This window comes from Felis catus, chromosome A1 (genome assembly GCF_018350175.1).
Source record: "Felis catus isolate Fca126 chromosome A1, F.catus_Fca126_mat1.0, whole genome shotgun sequence".
Taxonomy (NCBI): domain Eukaryota; kingdom Metazoa; phylum Chordata; class Mammalia; order Carnivora; family Felidae; genus Felis; species Felis catus.
This window is the reverse complement of record NC_058368.1, coordinates 234,173,556-234,185,802: the sequence shown is the minus strand read 5'-3', so window position 1 is coordinate 234,185,802 and position 12,247 is coordinate 234,173,556. Positions and strand designations below refer to the sequence as shown.

Below are 12,247 nucleotides of genomic sequence, written 5' to 3'. Positions count from 1 at the left end.
GGAATAACCTCCCAGTCAACTCAAAGTCAACTGATTAAGAACCTTAATTACTTCTGCAAAATCCCTTCTGCCATGTAGCCACCACAATTGTGGACACCATACCTCATAGTCCTGGGGATGAGGGTGGGAAATTTGAGGGGGATGCACCTTAGAATTCTCACACATATAGAAATCATGAGGGTAGTATCTCCTCTTTGAAGAAGCTTTGGAAAACCAGAAAACTACGCAAAGGAACCTAAACATCACTCATGATTTTATTACTATTAATGTATTTCCTTTGAGTTTTTTTACTGCCCATATTTTCACAGTTAAAAATGTAATATGCTCGCAGTTGTATGTCCTTCAGAATTTCATAAAAAGTCTCCATATTATAAATTCTTTGCAATAATAATTGCCAACAACTGCAAAGTCGACATGTACTAACTAACCCTTTAATATTGGATATTTAGGTGATCTCAAAGCTTAATATTTATGACTATTTCCTTAGGAGAAATCCCTAGAAATAGTATTACTGGAATATCTATATCTATATCTATATCTATAACTATATCTATATCTATATCTATGTATCTGTATCTATATCTATATCTATATCTATATCTATATCTATATCTATGTATCTATATCTATATCTATATCTATATCTGTATCTATCATCTAATATCTATATCTATCTATCTATCTATCTATCAAACTCTTTCTTTCCTTCCTGTCTCCCTCATTTTCTTCCCCTCTATCTTTCAGAATTTATGTTTTCAATAGATTATATAAAAATAGAAAATATATTCTAGTTTCACTTCTCTTACCTAAGAATAGACACAAGGTCATCCTTCATCATTTGCACAAAACCACGTGGTTCTGAAGTTCCCTGGAAACTTGTTGGAATACTTCTCAACTGACTTAGTATGGAATCATCAGAGATGGAACCCATTTTAATGACTGGGTTTATAGCGGTCCAAGGAAGGGTTAGGGCACTAGTTTTGCTTCTCATATCCTTTTGTCTGGTCCCCAAGGTCCCTCTGCAAGTCCCTGTACATCCAGCAAGGTTCACTGTGAGATCTCACACAAGTCAACTCTGAGAGCAATATCCCTACTTTTGTTTCACTAACCCCCAGCTCAGTATTATTCATTCCTTCACTAGTCAGCTTGTAATTTTCCAAGGTAACCAACAGGTGAATTAAGAAATCCGTATTCAAATAGGCATGTGGATAAGAATTATTTTCTCCCCCTAATTCTGGCAGCATGTAACTGTAGTAGGAGTGTTGTCATGAAGCCAGACGTTTACTCCACATGAAGGATTTAATGTTTGCCATTACAACTCTATTTGGACAGGATTTTAGTGGGAGAGCTCTTTAAATCAGTGATCCACAGACTCCCAGGATCAGAGAAGACAGTAAAGGAGGTCTTTGAACTATTTAACAGATATTTCCAATGACAAACACATTTGCTTGGACAGGGGTATGGAAATAACTAAAATGAGAAGTTTCTTTTTTTTTTTTTTAAGTCTATTTATTTGAGAGAGAAAGTGTGTGTGGGAGAGAGAGAGAGAGAGAGAGAGAGAGAGAGAGAGAGAGAGAGAGAGAACCCCAAGCAGGGTCTGCATTGTCAGTGCTGAGCCTGCTGCGGGGCTCGATCTCACAAACTGTGAGATCATGACCTGAACCGAAATCAAGAGTGGGATGCTTAACTGAGTAAGCCACCCAGGTGCCCTGTTAAATGTGCAGTTTCAGTGCTGGCTAGAATTAGAGCAATTTGATGTACCTAAACTGGTTTTTCTAAATAGACTGAAACCCATTTATCTATGATATTTATAGGATATTTGTCTATGATAAATATAAGTGGTAAACAATTTTTCATTCTAAAGGTTTGTTAGAAGTCTGGTGTACGTGTGGTTTCCTAGAAGGTGAGAAGGTTGGCTCTAACGTGGGAAGTCCCCTCTGCACAGAACCAGAAAAACCTCCTTAGAAAACATTCTCACTGTATGGAGTTTCTATCCTTCTAAAGACTTCATTATGTGGAAGCTGCAAGGTATAGCTAGAGGTGAAAACCTTGGTGAAAGCCTAGAAAATTCACAGTAACAACTAGCAATTCATTAATTACGGTTCTTCCCACTTCAATTGCCAACTATTTTCATGTGCCTTTTTCGGAAACTTCCATGGCTCATGACTGTTATTAGTCCTCTCGGCAAGAGGCCGTGTTTTGAATTCACCACGTATGTCTGAATAGTGGATATTTTTTTTTATTCTCTAGCAGGAGTTCAATCCCATGAACCATTGAGAACCATTGACGTTTCTCTTCAAGGTGTCAATTGTTATTTATGCTAAAATTGATCAGTGTTCCAACATGGAAGGACAAATGGCCACACATTAAATTGATTTAAGGTTTCCATAGCTTAGTTTGTTTCACATCCTACCCTGGACACCTCCTTTGCCTAAGGGTCTTTGAGACATATACTCCATGCTGGTCCAAGGTGGGCGGGGCATGAATGAATATAGGACATCACTTGCTTACCCCTTCATGGGTCTTGGACTTAAACCCACTAATTTCCTCCCTGCCAGACATAATTTTTATATTGTTCTAGATTGTGTCACAGTAAATTATTTTAGGTTGAAGCCGTGGAAGATCAGCAATTAATATCTGTGTCTTTCCTCCCTGAATTAGGAACAAGCTGGGAAACAATATAGATGTCCAACCATTGGGGACCAGACTTTATTCCCAATAACCTTTTTTGAATTTTTTATGAATTACACTTTTTTGGAGATGGACTGTTTTAAAGGATTTTGCTAATGGCATCATCATACCTGGTGTAAATGTACAATGTGTCCCTTTTTTCAAAATGGACTAAATCAAGTTTCAATGAGGTGGAATAATGCAAAGCTGTTTTCTGAATCTTTGACGTGGTTCTGTTTTGTTTTGTTTTCCTGGTGTTGTTGAGTATTGCACTATATTGATTGTTTTCTTTTTACTTTTTGGTAGCTTATAGTCTTTTTAAAATTTTTTATTCAATTATTTTTTCTTTATAGAATGTAATTAGGGCTGCGAGTGAGTGGACTTGCTCTCACACTCCTCGATCCTACTTACCCACTCACCGGGTCACTAAGTTTTCCTCCCTGGGGGGGACCCCTTGCAGCATGTTAGAGAACGGACCAGATCACACACTTGTGCGCAGGTGGGTAGAAAGTAGACAAAAGAGAAAAAGGGCCTGCGTAGGCCATCCAGTCTCTTCTCTCAAGTGCACCAGGAGAGAAACCATTTCACCTCCCCTGGAGCATGATGAGGGCAGGGTGGCCCTGGGGCAGGACTGGTACTCCCACTCAGCTCCCTTTATATGTAAGCACAAGGACAGGAGAAAAAAAGGTCTTCCTCACAGTGGGAAGGGGATTTATGGATCAGCCAGTTATTATTGGTGTGTTTGGGGGAGAGCAACTTTGGAAGTTTTTGTCTATAAACACAGCTTTCACGAAAAGCTGACTTAGTCCGTGAATTTTCTAAGATCTTAGCATTTCCTTTTTCTCTTTTTCCTGTAAGCCTTGTGGATCTGTTTTACTCTTGGTTGGTCACACCAGCACATGGGAGAGTGGATTCATCAGGCTTTGCTGTGATAATTCGTGTAGCAGAGGAACCCCAGTGTCAACGGCTTCCTGGAGCGAATACTGTTTCTTGCTTAAGGAAGCGAGGGTTGCCTAATGTTCGCAGGGCTTGACTGCATGTGGCCCCAGTCAATGTTGGCTTCCATTCTGCCCCAGGTACTTTCTCCTTCTGGACCAGTGGCCCCCTGGGACGTATTTTTCTCATGGTGGAAGACAGGGTCACAAGAGCTGAGCAAAGCCATGAGGTACCATATCAAGTTTGCACTTGCATGGTGCTTGCTCACCTTCCATGAACCAAAACAACCCGTGTGTCCATGCCCAAGGTGGAGCAGGGACAGGAGAATGAACATTTGCTGAACAGCAAGATGATCTGCTGCACCAAAAATAGAGCTTCGGCAGGTCACAAAGGAAGTAGGCAGGGAGCGTGTTTGGGGACCACTTCCATTGGTTGGCCGTCTCCTCTCTTGCTCTGGAGTCAGATAGAACCGTGTGTAAATCCTGGCTGCAGACCTGTGAGGGGGACAAGGGGGACTCTTGAGCTGTGACCAAGAAAAGGCAAATAAAGTCACAAGGGAAGGGAATGCCATATGCACACAAGGTTATGCGTTTGGTACAGCACAGGTGCACCAGCTCAAGAAAGGAGAGTAGCTGAGGAACAGGGAAAGGGTTGTGCATGCATGGACACATGGATCTATTTCTGTTAGAAGAAACAACTTGTTTATTAACTTATGCAAAAGATCCCAGAAGAGGGAGAAGTTCAGGCGCTGAAGACAGCAAGATCTGCACACAGATTTGCTGCCGCACCCAAGATGCCGTTAATGAGTGCAGTGGGTCTGTCCTCACACCCCTGTGGTTCCCCCCCCCTCACCCCGCCCCAAAGGAGACCATGACTGGTGGAGGGACAAGGACAGAAATGGAAAGTGGTTTCCGAATGAAGGGGGAGGGAGGGGAAAGCGTCCAGGTGCAGGGCTGGGGTCTGCTCGTGGAATGTGAAGTGAAGAATGGGGAAGGAAGTGGGGTCACAGCAGGTAACAGAGAGGGAGCAGCTCAGGACATGCTGTTTGAGATGCAGATGGTGACTTTCCTGTGACCCTGGTGCCCATACCCGTGCATTTTCCCCCCTGCACCGGCCTGGGGTGTAGGAGCTGGGAGGGTGGGCTGCAGGCTCAGCGGGCCCCAGGAGCACAGGGGGAGTGTGTGGTCTGGACAGTCCTGAGCCAGCTGTGGAGCCCGGGGGAAAGGGCTTCGGCAGCTTCCTGGACTCTGCACAGAACTCCTCCATCCACGCAGAAGACCAGCCACGGTGTCTCACTCTGTCTCTCGGCTTCTCCTCTTCAGGGTCCGCTGCGTAGTTTGTGGGGCTCAGTGCAAAATTGGGAGGCAGGACCACTTGTTCAAAGATGAAGACTGTCAAGATGATGGCAGAAGGTGACACCAGGGACAGGGGCCTTCTATGCCCCAGGCCTGGTGGCTGCAGAGGTCACATGCCTGAGAAGCCATCTGTGTCCCCCCCTCTGTGTCCCCACACTCCGACGATCTCAGCCCACTCACTTGCCATGCCTTAGGGTCCCTTTGCCTTCTGTGTATGCCTCCTCCTATCTCCTGTGTTGTTCCTTGCGAGTTTCCATTCTAGAATCAAAATCCATTTCTAAGCCAATTCTTTCTGCTTTTCCGGGACCCTCTTCCAATTTCTGGGAGTACCCTTATCTTTTCATGTTTATACTCTACCTTATGTAAGGTTGTTAAGTGAATAAATGAACAAATAAGTGAACAATGAGCTTCAAAGAGTCAAATCCTATGAAATCACCCCCAGAAGCCCTGTCCACAGGACCCCCGTGTGGGGAACTCAGCTCTTTTCTAGAATCAGGGGAACGTCCACATCTCCTCTCCCATTGGCGAGAGCGGTAGAGCTTGGATGTGGATGTGCGGCTGGCGGCTGGTTCATTCATTAATATTCATTTGTGCCAGACACATGGGGCAAAATTATGATTTACTTTTCAATCTTGAAAAAGCAAGTGACTTGATATTTACTTAAAACCTTTCCCTTTGGTTTCTTTTCCAAAAGACTTGAGTCTGCTTCTAAGAAAAGATGAATGGAGCTGAGTCATTCAGATGAGATGAACATAAAAGTTCAAGATCACATGGCAGGAGGGGTAAGGCGAGGATACTACAAGTTCAGGATCATAGCGTTTCTTTTGAACATTAGATTTGGCTCAGAATTTCTTGGTAGCAAAAGCAAAGCCAGGGATGTCACAGTTTTATGGATTTCTAGTTGTCAGGTCATGTTCAGATTGGTGCAGATGGGTGCCCCATACAGGTGCCATGGATGGACCCAGCGTTCCTAATCTTATCTGGACCATCCATGCCTCTCCACGAGGATTCCACGGGAAGCATGAACACCTGCACAGGGCTTGGCAAAGAGACCCTTTTCTTCCTTGGTGCTTCAGCCCCCACTACTAACTGTAATTCCTGAGAGCCAGTCTGGCCCACAGGAGCGCATCCTTCACTGAGAACATGTGGGCACCGCAGCTCAGGACCACGGACAGCGTCTGCCCTTCAAGAGCCCACACCTGAATCTTAGGCTACTGGCTTCCCCTTGGGAAGACAAGGCCAGCCGGGGGAAAGGCAGAGCAGGAGAGAATTTGCCTGTAGGGCAGGTCTACATCATCCATGAGGTCCTTTTTCTGGTTGACGCCCTGGTAGCTCATTCTGGCCAATCTCACCTTGCTAGCTTTAGGTAGATGGACAAAGGGAGAGGGAGTCTGGCCCATGAGAGGCACGGTCTGATTTTTAATTAATAAAAGCTGAGAGTATATTACTAAACTGTAGTCTGCAGTCTGCGAGGCTTGTCTCTGGGGAGATGAGCTCATGTTGTCCGGCTGGGCTGCTTCCCGGCCTTCTAGGTCAGTGCAGAGCCACAGCCTCCAGAGCCTCGTGGGACGAATGGGCAGCATGTCCCCGTACACCCCTCTGTCTTTCTCACATTGGCAGGTGACAGACACAGTGAGGCTCTGTCAGGAGTTGGGCAGTGGCTAATTTAGAAGCTCTGAGGGGAGGTGTTCTGAGTTGTCAATTGAAGGGCATCCAAGGGCTCGGATCTCAGAAGTGTAAGTATCGGTGTTTTATTGTTATATAAATTAAACAGGCACATCCACCCTCCCCATGCAGGATCAGTCCACTAGATATACTTGCTGGTATGAGGAAAGGGGGTGAGCAAAGCACGTAAGACCCCCAAAGGAAGAAAATGAGACTGTTTTCATGTTATGTATACCCAGGACAGTTAAGGGCTTTCCCTTCAAACACAGAGAATGATCTAGAATAAAATAAAGATCTAAGCAAAGTCATACATCTACACTTTGAAAGAAGTATGGGGTTAATAACCCAATTGTTTATGACTGAAGCAAAACAGAATAAACAGGTGAAAAATCTCACAAGATCCTTTTGAAAAAGTATACATAAGGGACCCTCCTTGATCAAGTTGAAGCAACTGAAAATAAAAATAATATATTCATATATAATATAAAATAAATAGCAACATGATACATAATATTATATATGATGTTATATTATGATATCATTATAACATTATATTATAACACATAATGCAATATTTAAAAAATACCTTTAGGAGGTAAAGCCCCAGTGGACTTGAAAAACCCAAAGTAAATCATAGAAGGTTCAAGGACTTGCAGGCAGGGGTAATCTGCCAGGTAACAACCCTCACAACCAGGCAACACAGACCAGTGATGGACAGCACTTCCACGTTAGCATTGCTATGTGCCCCCCACTTACAAGCCTGGACCTTGAGCAGATGACTTCGCTGTGCCCCATCACTATTATGGGTGAAATAAGGATGATGAATGTCACCTACCTAATGGGACTGGTGGGAAAATCCAGAGAGAACCGTACCTGGTATGTAGTCAGCTCCCCAGAATGTAAGCTGCCGAAGCTATATTTAAACCAGTTCCAGAACTCGTCTACACGCTTAGAGACAAGGTTGTCTGAGGAATCCACTTACTTAAAATGCATCTCTGCTTTGTAACCTTCTGGCCGGGAGTACACTATTGCATTTCAATTTTGAGCTATACCTTGAAATAGGCATTGTCTGCCTTCATATGACTGAATGGAGTCTGCTATTGGATAACACATTGTGGAGAATTATTATATATACACATTTAGGAAGAAATGTCCTGGGCCCGCTTTGGTGTAATCAGGTAAATAAAAAAATAAGGAAATAAGATATCGAGCATTTCCCTGACTGCTTTTGAAGTCCAGGACTCAGCACTGAATGCAGTAAATCTCAGCTGAAGCGAACCACGTAGAAATGACGTTTCTTTCCAATGCTGAGGGTTGTATGATTATTTTGAGGCTAGAGAATAAATGGTCAATCGAACTGGAAATAAAATTCAGTGCAATTTAATAGGCTCACATCTTACTGCTGTTGATTTTCTTCTTTTTGTTTGTTTTTCTATAAAAAAAAAAAAAGTACTCCATGCAGCTGGGTTTATAGCCATCTGTTTGGTGTCGTTTGCAGTTTGCCGTGCTAATGAAGGGGGAAAATTTTGTCATCTTAAGGAATACTGACAACTCTTGTGATTCTCAGTGGAACAAAACCTGATTAGAAAATGGTCTTTTTGTTTATTGCTGTTTTTTTGATGTCTAATTTATTCTTTTTTGATGTGCAAGCAAGGTACTGACATATTCTTGCAAAGGGTGCATACCTTTCTCAGAAGGGAGCAACTCGTTTCTAAGAGTTTTTATTTTTCACTTCTTGTAAATTTCTCATTTTTCTCAGTAGCCTGACCTATTGCTGTGGCCTAGTTTTTAAATGTTTATTTGTTTTGGAGAGAGAGAGAGAGAGACAGAGAGGAAGAAGGGGAGGGGCAGAGAGAGAGAGAGAGGGAGACACAGAATCCGAAGCAGGCTGCAGGCTGCAGGCTCCGAGCTGTCGGCACAGAGCCCAATTCGGGCTCGAACTCACAAACCGCTAGATCATGACCTGAGCCGAAGTCAGACGCTCAACCGACTAAGGCACCCAGGTGCCCCCTGTGGCCTCGTTTTTAAGAACATTTTATATATTATATGTATGATTTGCCATCATAACCAATGCTAAGTGTACAATTCAGTGGATTCCATCCCCACTGTGCTACGAACATGACCACTATCTATTTCACAAACTTTTTTTTATCACCCCAGCCTTGGCCTGTTTTGGAGGCAAAATTCACCATGATTCAGTGCACTGGGCCTCCTGCGAGTGTTTTCCGTGTAACCAATGGGAAGTGGGAGAGGTGGCCCTCATCCTGAAAGAGCTGGACAGCGACACAGACAGGTGGGCAACAGGGGGCTGGCCGGAGCGTGGCCGAGGGCAGAGGGTCCCTCAGCGGTCAGCCCTTGGGCACCGACCACCCTGAGCCTGTCTGTAAGGCAAGGGTCTTGTGGGAAGTGGTGGGTTTCCTCCCTTAATTTTTCAGAAAATCAAGTCAGCTTTCTGACCTACGATAACCTTTTCTCAAGTCATGTGCCCTCTTTCCCCACAACAGCTGAACAGGCAAAAGCAGACACTTTCCCTGGCTGGTCTGGCAGCCGGCCACAAGGGCCAACCAGTGCTGTGAACCTCTTCCCTAGCTGTGTCCTCCCGGGCACCACCAAGGGTGCTCCCGCCTGGGCATCGCGTCTTTTTCACGGGGATGGGGAGGAGGCTGAATAAAGAGGCCTTGCTCCTTGAGGCCGATTATTTGCTTTTCATCCCAATGTGGTTAAATTATAACCTACCCTTTCCTCAGGGAGCTCCATGAAGTTTCTAACAGAAACCGTAGGGGACCATCTGCCTTTTATTTCATCAGTAAACAAACCTATTAAAAGTGCATTTCCCCCCTCAGGCCTACAGAATTGGAAAGGAACACTGAATCAGTTAAAATCTAAATTATTTAAAAAGCAATTTAACCTTCTTTGGGCTATTTGAACTCATTTAGTTCATTTAAAAATAAAAACAAGGCTTCAATAAGTATTAGGATATAATTGATGTTCAAATACAGTATGGTCATTCGATACTAGTGAGAACAGAGCCTATATTTATCTCTTGCTAGGAGTCTTTTCTCCCCAGAAATTGTCTACATTTAGAAATTTTATATTACATGATATATTGTATATAATTAATACACAACTATATATCATATTAAATTTTATATTACTACTATTACTGTAATATTACTAATAAATTATTAATATGTTAGTGCTATTTGTTTAACCCAATCTTATTAAGTTTTGTAAAAAAGGAAAACTAAGAGAGACATTTTCTGTTCACAGAGAACTGATTTTCTGGGCTCCACACATCAGCTTGGGTAAGTATCTGCAGCATAACTCCAGGGAGAAACTTATCAAGCATGTACATGAGTCTGCAGAGCTGATACTCATGAGCTATTATTACGAGGGTGCTAGATTTGAAATAACTGGTAAACTTTAGATAAACCTCAGATCTATAAACTCTAAAGAGAAGAAGATAGACATGAGATGATGATTGTGCTGTATTGTTTGGACTTTTGTGTTATTTTTGTGTCTTCTTTCCTATATCACTAGGATGGCAGAGGGGTTGGGGGTGTTGAGAAGTGTGTCTTGGGCTCAGACATCTAGAGAAGATACTGATAGCATCAGGAGCAAATAGGCACAAGGGCATGGGGACCTGGTAGACCAGGGAAGGGAAGGGAGAAGGTTGGCACACAGGAGGAGTCGTCATCCATAGAGGGGCCCTTGGGTCATGTCAGTCGTATTAACAATCCCCAGACGCGACCACACCACCTCTTGTAAACAAAGACCATCATGTTGGGCTCTTCGGCTCCTTCTCTGGCTGATTCATCGTCATGAGCTCTCCTGTCTATCACCCAGCTCAGGTGACGAGGAAAAAGAAAGGACTCAGGTGAATATATGCCCAGGGCAATAGTAGGGCAGAGACACGAAAACTTGAAACAGAACTTTTCATCAAAGAATACTATATTTGGCTTAAAAAATAAATGAGATTTTTATTATTGAAGGAATTAATCAGTGTTGGTCTTCTTTAGCTCATGGTGTAGTACTATTTTTATCATCACATGTGTTAGGCAAAATAAAAATAACACTAAATCAAGAGTTAAAGAAAACCACATTGGTCACCACCCTGATGTTAGTGCCTCAGGGGTCTGCAGGCTGTAACCTGGCACTAGAAGGAACAATCTGTGCCAGACTGATCTTCACATTTTCTAAAGTGCAGGGTGTTTGATGCAATGTTATGAGGGTTCCATCTGCCAATATGGCCAAACAGCTGGCCCTGAGAGATTCTCTTTGCTTGTCTATCTTCAGCAGTGATGGGGGATGTTTGTAGTACCACTCTATTATATGGCCACTCCCACCATGGATGCCATCCCAAGAGTTTATGGTGCCTCCTGTCAATGGCCGTGGGAGCCTGCCAGAGGGGCTCGTCATGCTGTCACAAGGCACACAGTGATGGTGTGAAAACTAACACAGCATCAGGGCTCAGTGCAGGGAGATGGCTGAGGGCCATGGGGTCTGCATGGATGCCATTGCTTGGGGTCTTTGCAAGCGAACCTTGTGCCAACCCTGGCAGCTGAAGGTGCCAGAGAGCAGAGGTTGTGCGGTGTTGGTGGGACTGGAAGGGCTGCCGACAAGAGACAAGGAGTCTCCCAGATTCCTCTAGAAGAAGTTCCACTAAGGTGTGGTTGTTCTGTGATGGTCTCCATTGTCCACTGGCCACATCCCCGCTAGCATGGCCTGGGTGCATCAGGGGGTAGCAAACGTTTATCCCAAGGCTGAGATTCTCTAAGGCTTGTCCAGCTTTACAATATTGGGTGTTTCATATGAAGTCATTCAGAGATACGTCCTTAATTTTTCAAAACACCCAAATAAGAAACTCTCAGCATCTTTATTCATCCCATTAGAGTTTCCAGATTCTCTTAGGTATGGTGCACATTATACCAAAATGGAATTTGTTAGTCAGGCTGTAATAACACAACATCTTTGTTAACAAAGACTTTCAGAATTGACCAGAGACCTCTTTCAGTTGCTACAGAAGAAACATTTCACTACGGAAGTCAAATTGGAATGAGTAGGCTTGACAGCTCTGAACATTTGGGCACAGTTTCATGTGTGGGGTGTGTGTGCATGATGGGCAGTGCATGGTCTGGGGGGTGGGTGTACTTGGGTTTATAATTGACAGTAATTTACAAAGTTATTCCCACAAACCCCAACACTTACTATTTTGGGGTCCAGTGAATAAGCTGACTCTTGCCCAAAACCTTAAAGGAAGAAAGTGGGATAAAAATGAACAGGCAACAATAGTTACCTTTCCCAGAAGCCTTCCCAGCTGTCAAAGGAAATAGTCCAACAAAAAGACATTAAAGAAATATAAAGCTAACATTTCATAACTGAAAGTTACAGACTGAATTGCTTCAGTTTCTTCCAACACAGAATTCAGTGGGAATTTAATAGTTGTTGGATTTAAACCATGCAATGGTTTCTAGGTGTCACAGACTCCTCTGTTTACCCCATTCTGTACCACTGTCTCCAGTTGGATGTGGCCAAGTTGGGTCACAGACTCATGGGAACTGATCACCAGAGGGTTCTTGGGGGTTCACTTTGCTACCCGTGTTGTCTTGGCTTTCATTTAA

At 43.6% G+C, this 12,247-nt stretch overlaps 1 long non-coding RNA gene across 1 annotated transcript in view; it reads left to right on the top strand.

Annotated features, from left to right (window-relative positions):
* LOC123380528 overlaps positions 1 to 10,617 on the top strand; it is a 104,760-nt gene extending 94,143 nt beyond the window's left edge. The window contains exons 3-4 of the long non-coding RNA XR_006586427.1: positions 8,787 to 8,919; positions 9,897 to 10,617. This is a non-coding gene — a long non-coding RNA (uncharacterized LOC123380528). The remainder of the gene's footprint in view (positions 1 to 8,786; positions 8,920 to 9,896) is intronic.
* The last annotated feature ends 1,630 nt before the right edge of the window (positions 10,618 to 12,247 follow it).